The sequence below is a fragment of the Toxorhynchites rutilus genome, chromosome 2 (genome assembly GCF_029784135.1).
Source record: "Toxorhynchites rutilus septentrionalis strain SRP chromosome 2, ASM2978413v1, whole genome shotgun sequence".
NCBI classification, from domain to species: Eukaryota; Metazoa; Arthropoda; class Insecta; order Diptera; family Culicidae; genus Toxorhynchites; species Toxorhynchites rutilus.
Genome location: NC_073745.1, coordinates 284,647,267 through 284,660,456, shown reverse-complemented (window position 1 = coordinate 284,660,456; position 13,190 = coordinate 284,647,267). Strand labels below are relative to the sequence as shown.

Below are 13,190 nucleotides of genomic sequence, written 5' to 3'. Positions count from 1 at the left end.
GTAAAATAGTAATCAAAAAGTCCTCCTTTAAGTTGGGGTTTCCATGCGAAACAGCATATTATTTCTACTATGGTAAAATTAGATACCCCGTAGATACTCTGTAACATCCAAGTTATTCTCGAATGCACCGTGTAAAATATACAATTCGCTGCTACCTCAATCCAAGAGCTTTTCTTTCCCAGTTTCAGTTTGCCAAAAATGACCAATTCACTTGGGGGTCGTTCATCGACGCCTGAAGAAGCGTCGGGATATTTCCCAGGCCTTACATAAAAGCTCCAAGCAGATCTGAAGCACGAGATCATCCCGATAACCTTGATGTCATGCAACGAATTACCACCTCCTTCTTATCTTCATCTCAAAATTTGGCATTTAGATCCATATTTTGCTTCTTCGTACTCTTGTTTAAAGACTTGTCGAGTAGAACGACAAGCTTGTATTAGGTAATGTTTCATCGAGCTCAGATTTATACATAATATGGAACAACGCAAACTGCCGCCAGCAGCGAAAGAAGAAAGAAACAGGAAAGGAAGAGGAAACGGAAGAAAGATGACGAAGAAGGAAATGTTGAGTTGCCTCGGTCATACCTTCTGCAACCAGAAAGCGACCCAAGCCAACTAAGGAAGAGCTGAAGTGAAAGTTGAAGGAAGAATTGAAAGAAAATCTGAAGTGTAAGTTAACATATTAAGGACCACAAATAAATCTGTAAGACATACGCCTGGGACCGCACGTTTTGGGACAAATTTGTACGCTTCATTTGTTCGGAAAAATATTTTCTGGAGTTTTTTCATTCAATTATATCTTTTTCTTTGAATAAATACCAATAGTACCTAAAAATACACAATAGCAATATTACAGAGACGCGCACAGTCTGTGAGTGCACGAGTAACGATTTTTTGCACGAGTGCAGGGGTGTTAAGATACTGGAAAGTAATTTATTAAAAATCCGTAAATTCTGTGTGAGATTTGCAATCTGTAACTGCAGATTGTTGCCTTTAAAAAGTCCTAAAAATCTGTCACGTACAAAGCTTCCTCGACGAGAGAAAATCAAGGGCCATCATCGGCAACTACTAGTATCTGAGATTAGGATCCCAGTGAATGATATTTCTCAAAACTCGGTTCAGGGCCCGAAATCTTCGAAGGTGAAAAATGAAGACCGACTCTACTCTCCGTAGCTTCGCTTCGACTAGAACTGCTTCGGCAGTCGCCGCCAACAAAAAGTGACTTGACTAGCGTTGACTAGCGAGGATGACTGGTGAACTAGTCCAGTCAGTGGTTATTTTAACTGGCGCGACTAATGAATACAAATCTGCCTCTTCATTCAACTGATTTTAATCCACACTTCCATTTCCCCCTGACACTAATTTTATGCCCGCGTACGCAATCTTATTTTTACGTCCATATAAAGAGGAACTAAAACTTGATTTCTGATGCAAAAAAGAGGTTACCGACGGACGGTTTATTGTCTACCCATCGTGAATTCAAACCAGGGAACTTAGACATTTATCAAGTATGCTATAAAGGTCCTCGCGTTAGTATTAGTAAATAGCGTGCAAAATAGCGCACACACACTGCACGCTATTTTATACGTGTGAGTAATTTTCGTGTACGATACAGGATAATCTAGATCACTGTAGCATATGTCAAGCCACGTTGAACTCGAACATCGATGCATGCACACGTACATGGGAGAGAGGAATGAATTCGTTTTGGGAGAAGTCACTTCAAAATGCAATAAGGATAATTTGACTGGGAAGAATGAAATGATGTAGTCGAGTCGGTAAAGGGAGATATCGAGTAAACGCTCGACTGACTGTTTAGTCGTTTTGGCGGAGAAACTGCGTGAAGAAGGCAAAAGTCATTACTAACTGAATACGGATATAGTCAGTCAGATAGTCAACTGACTATCCTCAGTTGACTATGACTATGCAGAGCCCTGACTCGGTTATTGCTGCCATACAAATGATACACAAATTTCTGCATAACTCAAGAACTAATCAAGCAGCCGAACAGCCGAACTGTTACATAGTGACAAGCGTTGTTAGTCCATTTGATGTTTGCGCTAACGAAATTGATCTTTGTTTGGAAGTGGAATCTATATAAATAAAAGGAAAGGGGTGTAAGTGACTTGATCGATTCCTCTTCATCAACTTTTTCTTTAGTTAACTGCAAAAACGTTCCAATTTGAGTTTGCTATAGAATCCGACAGATGAGGTTCTAACCTATCTTTTACATTGTCAAATACAACTCGGAATGTTATTGCAGCTATGTTTTGACCAAAAGAGAAAGTCGATGTAGAGAAATCGATCAAGTCACTTACACCCCTTTCATTCTACGCCCCTCAACAAAAGAAAACTATTGGATTGAAGTGCAAATGAATAAGCGAGTTGATAGTGAAATTAAATTAAAATTTTGTAAAATTTTGTGTAAGAGAACTGTTAGGAGACTGAAATGTGAGTTTCTGAATATTTTTTTAATGTATTTTTATGTCAAAACAAATATAATTTACAGTTTTAAGCTAATCAGACCAAATATACGATTGAATGTTTTTCGCTGAGAAAACTCCATCGAATCTATCGCATTTCAAATCACAAATTCAACATAAGCCAACAGTAAGACATTCGCTATATATTCTAAATCAGTCATACTTGTACATCTAATTCCACAGTAAAAACTTCATTCCGCAAGAAAAAACCATATCGATAAATAGTATTTTCGAGCTTTCAGGGCAATTTTTCTGCCAACGCTGCAAGTTTATTGAATAGTATGAAAGCGTTCTTCTGAAAATTGAAAGTGATAGTTGTCAACGAACAATAAACGAATAAATGTATCACAACAGTACGTGATGTAAATCATCAAATATTATAGCTATAACAGTACTGTATATCCCTATCAATAGTAATTTAATGTGGATTGTAATTTCTAGAAAAACTCGAGTTGAATCAAGAAAAAGAACAATGAAAGATACAAATCTAATCCACCGTGAAGCATCAGAGTCCAAACTGTGGGACCAATGCGAAACTCTTCCCTACATACGGTGCAATGATCGAAGATATTTCTTCTTACTTTATTGCTGTAAACTAGTGACCCTATACACCGTCTAGCAATAATTCTGACTCAGTTGCAATGAAGTTATGTACGACGAATGCAATGTCTAATTTATGCCAATAAAATGTATGTTAAACGAATCAGAATCGAGTGGTCAATTTCCGTGAACCCATTCGGACGTGAAATATTGATTGTCACAATTTCCTGCAAATGTCATTATATGAGCCTAAATGCTTCTATTTACCCTCGATAGTCCGCTGTTCGGAATAAGCTGCGGTGCTGGTGTGGTTTTCTGTGTTCACTTCGATTGCCAAGCCAAAAAGGTATCGGTCGCACTAAATTTCCTGCAGTCCGACGACTAATATAGTAACTTCCTTTTCTCGAAACTCCGCTCAAAGTTGATCGGAGGACGCTTTAGCCACCATTAACTCACTTCCGCAGTAGCGTTTAACTCAGGAACTATATTTCTTCGTTTCAACTTAATTCACTTCACTTTTATGATACTCGGGTCGTTATCACATTCTTTTTACTCTTTCGCTCTCTTCTTTTGCTGTTTCCAAAGAGGTAATGGAAAATATATATAGCATCTGATTTTATTGCAACTGGCTCCGATTTTTTTTTGCACTCCTTATTTTGATTTCATACACTGCGTGGTGGGAAAGCAATTCGTCACACACCGTTTTCTTGACTTGTTTTGATTCTGCGCCTATGTCACCGAACTCTATCACAGCTTTGAGAAATTGGGGCCAATTTGTGGCAGCACTTCACAAACGGTAGCCAGAGCAGAACAACACAATAACGCGCTGTATGCTAAGAGCACATCGGAAATTAAGGCATTTCACACCTCGTGTATTTTGTTGCTGTCGTAGAATTAAATGTTGTGTATTGTTGATGTGTTTATTTCGTTGGATGGAAACAGGATGGTGATATCGTCGACACTTTTATGTCTGAAAATAACAAGAAAAAGCGCTCCATCAGTATTCGTTTCAATATAAAATGCATCGTCAACAGATAAAACTATCGTGCGGATTAAAAAACGAGATCAATCAAATAAGGTCACCATAAAAGGCCAAATCTAATAGCATTCAAGCCAAAAAATTCAAAGTTAGCGAAATGTGTTCTAGTTTTATCTCAAATACAAATAAAAATCAAAACTTTTAATTCTATCTAATTCGACAAGACCATCTCTAGAGTTCGTTCGTACTCACGATAACCATATAAAAACAGAGTTAAATAGATCAACTATATTAAAAACTCGTTTATTAATCACAACTTTGTCACGATTCAAACGTGGTGTAGACATTCATGGCTTGGCTACTACGTATTAAAATCGGGTAATTTTGGGTTTGCTTGTGCGCACCTGGTTTATTAAACGTGGTGCACTCCGTACGCCAAACAGAAACCCTCGCGTGAGTCACCGCGAAGAAACGCAAAAGTTGGCGTTATTCACCGCGCATACCGCCCTCCTCCACAAACGATTCCACAACTTCCATAACAAAATCGTGCAGAGGCCGAAGCCGTCTATGAACGAACGAATCACCGTCTCCAATACATACGAAACTTGAAATCCAGCTCTTCAATACCAATACAGCGGATAGAACTCGAACTGCACGATGAAGAACCTCTGAAGGCTCTGACTCAACCTCATCAGTGATCAAATCATACAAAGAGAATTTCACGGCTGGAAATTCTTATGCATTCGCTCATTCCGCTGCTCTTCACACAATGAACTTCCATTAATCATTTTCCCCTTTACACCTACCATGTTTCCATCCGCTGGACGACCTCTCAGAAGCGTATTCACCAATAATCACACTGATTTCTATTCCCTTACAATTCACCAAGAATCCCGCTGTATCACAACGATTAACGGAATCTATTCATTGAACCAAACAAATCGTCGCTCTCGTTTATCCATTCATCGTCACCATTCACTATTTTCACTTCTACATTTGCATCCTTTCACGCGTACGCACCTTCGCCAATCTTCTTTCACTGTTTCAACGAATATATCCGGCAAATTTTTACGCAACCATTCACTCACGCGATCCCGACTCAACTGAAGTCTGACTGGACTCTCCCAATTGCGAGAACCGCCGACGACGCCGCGTTCTCGTCATAACACTCACACCTACACAGTGGTGTATCGCTGACAGACAAGTGATGCCAGTGTTACGAGATACTGAACAAAACAAAATGAAACAATGATATTTTTTTTCAGAATTTCTCATGTTGTCCTCATAGGTATTCAATTCGATGGAACAGAGTGTTCTTCAAAAACATTTGATTTATACATTTTTTAGTAAATTTAGTAAAAGTAAAAACCATTCCATCATTTATCGCGTACCTTTTTTTGAGCCAAATTCTAAATCTATTTTCAATTCTATAGTTACATTTACATTTTTACTTATTCTAAGGTAAATAGGATGGGAAACCGATGAACTAGAACCCATCAGATTTGCTCGATTCTCAACATTGACTTTTCCATTGAAATGGTCTAGACATATTTTATGCAGTTTTTGTTCAAAACACATATAAACGCGGTTCGCGGATCCCTCCTGCAGTCTCGGATTTATTTTCATCGTATATAATCGAATCCTGTATAAAATCAAGTCAAAAAAACCTTTTTTCTTTTTTTCGTTTTTTATGCATATATTTTTGACGTAGAACTACGTCTTTCAGGAAGGGTGCCAAATCAGAAGACATTTCACGTTTTATGAAATAATGTTAACGTTAATAACTATTTTCAACGAATTCTCATGATTTGCATACCAATCGAATCGGAAATTCTCTAAGATTTGTTTGATATGCTATATTACAATTCGCTAATCTCAAAACGGTTTAAATTCATGAAAACTGGAAGAACTTCCTTGTTCCCCGTACATCTGTTCTGCCGATTTGTGTGCTAACCCTACCTGTATTTCGAATGCTTATAACTCCAACATTTCTTAACAGATCGGAAAGATGTTTGCATCGAGTGATTGGAAATATTTCTGCACGTCTATCACATTAACGAAATGTTATTTTTCATAAGATGAACAATTTTATAACTGTAAAATGTCAAGCGTTATCTAAACGCCCTAACACTAACACTAACACGCTCGATTTACGGTTTCCCCAACACACACTTCGAAATCGAGTTTCCTGTGGAAATCCGCTTTGCAAATATACATGCAAGACGGGGGTCATCGATGGGTCACGCATCGAGTAATTTCACTACCTTGGTGAGCGTCTTAGCGCCGTGTGTTATGCAAACGCACCACTAGCGAGAGACTCGATGTTGGAACTTTGGCACAATCATTTCACAGCGAGTGAGACTCGATGTTGTACGTGAAAGGGTAAATGTGCCTAGGGGAATCCGCTTTGCAAATACATGCAAGTCGGGGGTAATTTTTGGTGTTGAGTACTTTTGTACTCGCTTTGTACTGAGAAGCCTGAGAAAATCGTCATTTCAGATACTATAGGTGAATGAACTTTCGCGGTTCGAGGAGATGTGCAAAAATGTCAGAGGGAAATGTAAAATACAATGATCGTTTGATGATTTTTCCGTTCAAATATTTTGGTAGTCCTAGGCATCATATCAAACGTGAAAGGACGTACATCAAATTTATTTGTAACGAAGAACATAATCTATTACAAAAAATCTAAAATAATATTGGAAGTGGTAAACAAGTGGATTCCATAATATAATCTCGTAGTTCTACGTCGAAAATATGCGGTCGTGTCCTAGATACAACCCCTTACAATTTTTTCGTTTTTTGAAAATAAAAGATGAATTTAATTTTTGATACATCCCCCTAAAGTCATGACATACCTTTCTCATATTAAAAAAAAACCGAATTCATTCGGAAGGTTATAGAGGATCATATTTGATGAAAAAAATCCTCCTACGCATATGTTCTATTTAACAATGACAATGAGTTACAGAATTTTTTGTATGTTTGTTTGCTCTGTTGCCTCAAACTGGCGCTAGATTGAAAAGTATGCTACAGAAGACGTTGCTTCCATTAGAAAGATGAGAACATTTAGTACAGGATATAGTCGTGAAACATCTATATTTGTTTATTTAAATAGCATTTTGGAAGTGAAATCCTTCAGTTAGTAATTTTTAATTTGTTATTACTAATTTTCTCCTGAAAATTTATATTAAACATAATTGCTTCTATAGATTAAATTAAATTTCTCTAACCGCTTTACAATTTGTTCTTTGGCACCCATCTTCTATCTATCCTAATTTCGCTGCAATATCGAAATAAACAATTACTGGTTAATATCCAAGCAAAATCTTCAAAAATCACGATTTTTACCCCACTGTACATCCAATAGCCACTTAAATTTCACCTTAACGTTGACATTTCCTTGAAATAAGTCGTATTTGAAATGTAAAAAAAAGAAAAATGAACAAGTGAACAGGCCGGTTATAAAAATTAAAGAACATAACGTATGTTTCAATTTTTAAATTCCATAACAATTGATGTCTTCGTTCCACTCTTTCACTATCCTGGACCATTACGATAAGGTTTATTTCAAAGCATAAATTATAGTTTGTTCACAACTGACAATGCAAAAACAACAAGTTTGCCTCAATAATTTTCCACTCCCATACTCATTCCCATCCTTCCATTAAATGCAATATGTTAACCATAACATAAGATTACAAATAGCAAAAAGTCAAGCAGCTAAAAGAACATCGAAAACGCAGCATGTCACAACGTACAGCAGGCAAACAAAAAGAAATCGAACGGTGCTCACGAACGAAAAAATTAGGATTTGAGTTGTTTTCTTAACACTTTCGACGCCCCGTCACCCAGATATGGGTGACACTTTCCTCGCTCGAATTGAATAGGATTTTTAGAAGGTATTTGATAGAATAGGCACCTAAATGTAACTATATGATATGAAGAAAAATAATTAAATCATAACCATAATATTATACTGCTTATACTATACTTTTTATTAATTTATAGTATGGATGGTTTGTACTGCAGTTTTTCTGCAAAGCCCCTATACTATGACTTTGACATGTGTTATTGTCATCAATTCGTCTTCAATTGAAAACAAACATTGCTAGATCATGTAAAAGTTATCTATAAACTAAGTTTGATCTTCATTTAATAATTTAATCGCATGTTGGGCTCTGCAAGAAACTCAAAAACGTCGCGTTGGGCGTCGAACGTGTAAAGTGAACTTTTTTATGCGGTTCCTATCCACCGCAAAGAAAAAGTTTTTTCTTCAATTTGTGTACACACAACACTATTTTTTAAAGCTACTAGTGAAGTGTCGTAGAATTTTTTGTGCTGTCCCTATCCCTCACACAAAAACAGGATTGCCCGTACTAAATACTTACCGACAGTCAAACTAGTCAAATACATTTTTGGTATCATTGACTTTCTAATTACACACAGGATTTTGATACTGTTTTTTACGCGGATTTTCCAATTTCACGGTTTCACGAGGTACGTATCCCCCGCGTAAAAACCTGGGTGTACTGCAGTAATCAAAATTTTAATCGGCGGAATTGCATTTTCTCCCTGATTGAAGGCGAAATTCCCTGATATTCCCTGTCATTGCTTGAATTCCCTGTTATGTCTTAGTTTTAATGTTTCAGGGTAGACATCAGATGCCTATTCGTCCCGCTTAAAATTATTCATGAACGATTGGATTAAATATCAATAGAATAGTCCCGTGTAACGGATACAAAAAGAAACGATTCTTTTTCATTTGAGAGTATTTAAAGTTTCAACGCTCTCTAGTTTTCCATTTGGTTTTATTTATTCTTCTGTGTTCAGTCTTCGACGCCATCGCAAATGTTAAGTTTAATTTAATTTTAAAAATAATTTTTTTTTTTTTATCTGTATTATAGTGACTTTCAACTCCTTTGGCTGGTTCGTCACTTTTTACTTCCATTTTTGGAAGAATGTCGGGAGTGAGAATTGAACTAGTGACCTTTAGCGTGAGAGGCATGGATGTTACCACTACGCCAGATCGGCTCCACATAAAAAAAAAAAAAAATTCAGTTCGACAGGTTTCTTACAAAGGCGTCGTTTGCGTTACTATTATTATCAAAGTTTAGAAAATAGGGGTGCGATTCAGTTTATGTAAGACTGGACATAACAGGAAACATATTTTATACCTATTTTTCCGAACACTAATGCGCGAGAAATCTGCCAACTTCATCACAAACACTATTTTATTTTGAACAACTATTCTCTCAGTGATGGAGTATGGCAGTTTCTGTTTTCAATCAACTGCCAAAACACACCTCATTAAACTCGAGCGAATTCAGTATCTTTGTCTCCGTATTGCGTTGGGATGTATGCCCTCAACGCATACCATGAGTCTCGAGGTTTTGGCAGGCCTACTCCCACTAAAATATCGCTTCAATTTATTATCTCTTCGGTTCCTCATCCGGTGTAAGGTTATGAACCCATTGGTGATCGGAAATTTTGAGCAGCTTATCGAGCTAAATTTCCATTCTGGATTCATGAGCTCATATCATGAATTCATCACCATGCAGGTTGATCCTTCTTCGTATATTCCCAACCGTGTTTGTTTTTCTGACTACATCAATTCCTCTGTACATTTTGATCTGTTCATGAAGGAGAAAATCCATGAAATTCCAGATTTTCTTCGATCGAGGATCGCTCCTACGATCTTCAAAGCAAAGTATGGGCGTGTCAATTGTGATAATATGTACTTTACTGATGGGTCCTCTATGAATAAGTCCATAGGATTTGGAGTGTTCAACGTATTTTTTAGCACCTCACACAGTCTTCAGTATCCTTGCTCAGTATATATTGCTGAATTGGCAGCAATACACTGGGCGCTGGACAGCGTCGCCTCACGACCTGTTGAACACTATTACATTGTAACGGATAGTCTTAGCTCTGTCGAAGCTATCCGTTCAGTTCGGAAAAGCCGGAAAAGCACTCGCCGTACTTCCTTGAGAGAATACGAGAAATTTTGAGTGCTTTATCCAGACGCTGTTATGTCATTACCTTTGTCTGGGTTCACATTGCTCCATTTCGGGTAATGAGAGGGCTGACTCATTAGCAAAGGTAGGTGCAATTGAAGGCGATATTTATCAGCGTCAAATCGCCTTCAATGAATTTTATTCTTTAGTTCGTAAAAATACCATCGCTAACTGGCAACGCAAGTGGAACGAAGATGAATTGGGCCGGTGGTTCCACTCGATTATCCCTAAGGTTAGCCTCAAACCATGGTTCAAAAGTCTGGACTTGAGTCGGGACTTTATTCGGACCTTCTCCCGACTCATGTCCAATCACTGTTCTTTAGATGCGCTGCTTTTTCGTTTCAAGCTTGCCGACAGCAATCTCTGCGTTTGTGGCCATGGTTACCACGACATCGAACACGTTGTTTGGTCGTGCGAGCTATATTTTGTCGCCAGATCGAATTTAGAAAACTCCCTTCGGGCTCGAGGAAGGCAGCCCAATGTGCCGGTGAGAGATGTGTTGGCTCGGTTAGACCTTGATTACATGTCCCAAATATATGTTTTCCTTAAAGATATCGATCTTCGAGTGTGATTGTTCTTACATCCTTTCCCCCCCATTTTCTCCTCCTTTTCGTCCTTCGCGAGCTATCGGTTCCCTAACATTAGAATAAGTTAAATTGTTAATACATATTAGATGTGAGGATAGTTTAAGAATTCAGTGTGATGTGTGAGTATGAATGTGAAAGTGAGTGTGAGTGTGAGTGTGAACATGGTTACAATCTCCTTACATCCCATCCTTTTCCTAAAGAAAATGTGTCACCCTTCTAAACTCGAGTCGACCGCGAGTAATCGGTTTCCTATTTCATTAACCGTAGAATTAAGAAAACATGTTAATAGTAAAAGTATAGTTGAGAGTTTGGCTTCTTTAAACCTATGTAACTGAGCCTGTACAAATAAACGAATTATAAAAAAAAAAAAAAAAAAACTATTTTATTTTGTCGGCAACCTTAGAAGTGCCCTCGCATGCGCACATAAGGCATTATTTTGGTCTGCTGAGTTGTTAACGGAGCTGACATCTCTAGTTCGGCTCTTCATCGATGACTAATAACTAGGCGTAAGAAATCATAAAATAATAGAGCTTGATTTTCAAATATTCACTAATCATTTAAGAAAAATAACTGACAAAACAATTATAATTCTTTGCATAAAAAATGATGCGATGCTTCTTGTTATAATACTGATTACACAAATTACACAAGAATATACACTCAGGTTTTTGTAACGCGGAGGATACGTACCTCGTAAAAAATCACGTTCATTCAAAAATCCGCGTAAAAAAACCTCGTAAAAAACCGCGACAAAAAACCTTAATGTACCTAAATCTTCATTTAGCAGACTGAATCGGTGAGCCCCGGCCAAACTCCAGCACCGACAATTAACTTACCGTCTGGCCCACGGCGGTCCCTGCGGACCGGTACTGGGCTTTTATAAAAACAATTTCATAACTTCGCTACTGTCAAGTGCTGATACAATCCAAACGAAAAGTCCACGGTCGGTTCGATGAGACCGGCGCGAATCCGGCGGATAATACAGTGTCAGTGTTCATCGAACAACTCTTCACCCGGAAGCGATATGATTAAATTCGTTCTTCTAAAAAATCTTCCCGATATCGCGAAAAGACGCTTGCTAGACTTATTCAATACCCTACTAGAAAACAATATTGTGCCACCCGAATGGAGACAGGTCAAAGTAATAGCAATTCAAAAGCCTGGCAAAGCGTCTGACCATAACTCATACCGTCCGATTGCTATGCTCTCGTGCATAAGAAAATTGTTGGAAAAAATTATCCTTCGAAGACTCGATCAATGGATCGAGACAAATAATTTGCTATCAAGTACACAATTTGGGTTTCGCAAGAGCAAAGGAACAAACGATTATCTAGCGTTGCTTTCTACAGATATTCAACTGGCCTTTGCGCACAAGGAGCAACTGGCTTCAGTTTTCTTGGATATTAAGGGAGCTTTTGATTCGGTTTCCATAGAAATTCTGTCAGACAATCTGGACAGATGTGGACTTCCTGGAATTTTGAATAACTTCTTGTACAATTTGTTGTCAGAAAAGCGAATGAACTTCACCCTTGAACAATTGACAACTTCCAGAAATAGTTATATGGGTCTACCCCAAGGCTCATGTCTCAGGCCCCTTCTTTATAATTTTTATGTGAAGTAATTGACCTTTGTTTGGCAGAACAATGCACGCTAAGACAACTTGCTGATGATGGTGTGGTTTCCGTCAGAGGTCCCTATGCCGAAAACTTGCAAAGACCATTGCAAAATTCCCTAGATAACTTGTCTTCTTGGGCATGGAACTTAGGGATCGAATTCTCGCCGCAGAAAACAGAACTGGTAGTGTTTACTCGAAAGCGGTTCCCAGCCCAATTGCAACTTAAGCTTTTGGGCAGAAGCATTACCCAATCATTGACCATCAAGTACCTTGGTGTCTGGTTTGATTCAAAATGCACTTGGAATACCCACATTACGTATTTGAAGCAAAAATGTCAAAAGAGGGTCATCTTTCTCCGCTCGATTTGCGGCACGTGATGGGGAGCTCATCCGGGAGATCTCATAACGCTTTATAAAACAACTATTCTATCTATTCTGGAGTATGGCTCTTTCTGCTTTCTCTCAGCAGCTAAAAGTCACCTTCTAAAATTGGAACGAATTCAATATCATTGTCTGCGTATAGCTTTTTTTTTTTTTTTTCTGTATTATAGTGACTTTCAACGCTTCTGGCTGGTTCGTCACTTTTACCTTCCATTTTGGAAGAATGTCGGGAGTGAGAATTGAACTCGTGATCTTGAGCGTGAGAAGTATGGATGTTACCTCCACGCCAGATCGGCTCCACGTGCGTATAGCTCTCGGCTGTATGCACTCAACGCATCACATGAGTCTCGAGGTTCTGGCAGGAGTAACTCTTCTACAGAACCGATTCTGGGAACTTTCTCTCAGAATACTTGTGAAATGCGGAGTGACGAACACACTTGTGATTGAAAACTTTGAAAAAATTCTTCATCTAAATATACAATCTCGGTTTATGAGAATTTATTACCACTATATTTCGTCGGATATTTGTCTTCCATCGTTTACTCCAGACCGTGCTCGCTTCACCATCAGCAGTTCCTCAATTGAATACG

The 13,190-nt window shown here is 38.2% G+C and overlaps 1 protein-coding gene across 6 annotated transcripts in view; it reads right to left on the bottom strand.

Annotated features, from left to right (window-relative positions):
- Positions 1-13,190, bottom strand: part of LOC129765281 (DE-cadherin) — a 35,460-nt gene that overhangs the window by 19,896 nt on the left and 2,374 nt on the right. Inside the window, exons 1-3 of one of the 6 annotated variants that reach the window (XM_055765427.1) lie at positions 4,808-5,140; positions 3,890-3,992; positions 3,290-3,595 (exon numbers count right to left, since the gene is read on the bottom strand). The exons of 1 other annotated variant lie outside the window; for it this stretch is intronic. The gene's annotated coding sequence lies outside the window, so the exon portion shown is untranslated. Of the gene's footprint in view, positions 1-3,289; positions 3,993-4,807; positions 5,141-13,190 lie in introns of those variants that run through there. 4 more of the 6 variants (XM_055765426.1, XM_055765424.1, XM_055765428.1 and 1 more) reach the window with 4 other exon arrangements.